Source organism: Suricata suricatta, chromosome 8 (genome assembly GCF_006229205.1).
Source record: "Suricata suricatta isolate VVHF042 chromosome 8, meerkat_22Aug2017_6uvM2_HiC, whole genome shotgun sequence".
NCBI classification, from domain to species: domain Eukaryota; kingdom Metazoa; phylum Chordata; class Mammalia; order Carnivora; family Herpestidae; genus Suricata; species Suricata suricatta.
In genome coordinates, this window is record NC_043707.1 from 32,172,682 (window position 1) to 32,174,387 (window position 1,706).

Genomic DNA, 1,706 nt, shown 5'->3' on the forward strand with positions numbered 1-1,706 from the left:
ATTCTCTAACTGGAATAAAGTGGTGTTTTCCCTCCTCCCAACTACTTACAAGGATAGAAACAATCCTTTTAGTTTTAAAACACATGTTCGTTTCGGGCACATTTCAAAAAATCGTTTGGTGACAAAAAGCCTCTCCATTTAGATTTCAAAAGTTTCAAATAGTGTCAATAAACTGGCTCGTACAAAAAAATGATATACACTGTATTTTTTAAAGGCCTTTTGGATTGCGTTTAGTAGTAAGCAGGCTGCTGGTGTATCTTGGGAGAGGTCAAACGGCGCTGGGGAAGGGGAAAAGGAGCTCGCTTTCCATTCCTGTGTGCATGCAACAAGCAGCAAAACAGCAGAGTTACTCCAGTTAGCTGGTACTCAGCTGTGCTTTCTGCCAGAAGAAGATCCATTTAATGAATTTTGAAGATTTGGGATATTTGAACCTAGGGAAGGATCTGAGTTTCCCTGCTGAGAATTCCCATTGACAGGGCTCCCATTACCTTTCAAAATACCAGTACACTTCCAATTGTCCATATAATTAGCTTTCCACAATCTTACACAGCCATCATCTCCTGAAGATGCTAACACTGTCCCTGTTATATTCCAACTCACTCGCCAGACCTGGGAATTATGATTATCAAACTGAGCCACTATATGGATTTCAAATTTTGTTGGTCCACCAGAGGAGGTAAGTTCTTTCCTCACAGGCTTTAATGTAAAAATTCTCACATCTTTGGTTGCTATGGCTAGGATATGGAAAGACCTTCCCAAGTTTGGAGCAAAGGCAATATCGTGGACAGGATCTGTGACTGTCATGAGGGTTTCAGCTTTTGCGTATTTCCTGATATTTTCATTATATTCGAAAATCTGAACCTTGGCCATTGCATTTGGACTACTGTCATCACTTCCTACAGCGATCATGGGGGAATGAACACGAGAGCTTGAAGGGTTCCACGAAATACAACTACAGCTTAGCTTACATGAAATCTCATGCTGCAGACCACTGGCTGAGATTCATAACATTGGTGCCTCATATATTCTTACTATACCATCTGCTGAACAGGTTGCTAACGTAAGACCCATATGCTTAGGGGCAAATTTCACATCGGTAACGGATGTTCTGCTATCCACCAGAGTTGTCCTCTTAACCCAGTGACTCTGTCCCCGCAGTTTATCATTTGATTCTCCTACTATTTCTTCCCACACAGCAGCTGTTCGGTCAAAAGAACAAGCCAAAACCTGTCCAAATTCTGGATGGGCCCAGGTCACAGGCCACACAGATCCACTGTGTCTTCCAACTAGCAGTACAATGCCAATCCCCATTTTCACTTTTATCCCAGACCTTAACACTCTGGTCACTGGAGCAGGTAGCCATCCGTCGCCCGTGAAAGTCGAAAGAGACATCATGGATGAGATCCTTATGGTCCGCCGCGATGCTGCGCGCCACAAACATGGCTTCCGCCGGGCCCGCGCTTCCTCCCTCTGCCCCTCCCACCTCCGAAGAGGGCGTCCGCGACAACGCGCGGGCCGCAGCCCACCTGCACCCCGCCGCCGCCGGGGCGCGCACCGGGCGAGCTCCCCGCGCGTCCCCGCGCCGCTCCCCACCCCTTTGCCAGTCAGGCCCCGGGAGGCCTGGGCGGGCCGTTTTATTTATTTTTGATACAGAGAGAGACAGAGCAAGAGAGGGGGAGGCGCAGAGAGAGAAGGAGACACAGGAC

At 47.7% G+C, this 1,706-nt stretch overlaps 1 pseudogene; it reads right to left on the bottom strand.

Annotated features, from left to right (window-relative positions):
- Positions 1-187: 187 nt before the first annotated feature.
- LOC115300143 lies at positions 188-1,454 on the bottom strand (annotated as a pseudogene).
- Between the last annotated feature and the right edge of the window lie 252 nt (positions 1,455-1,706).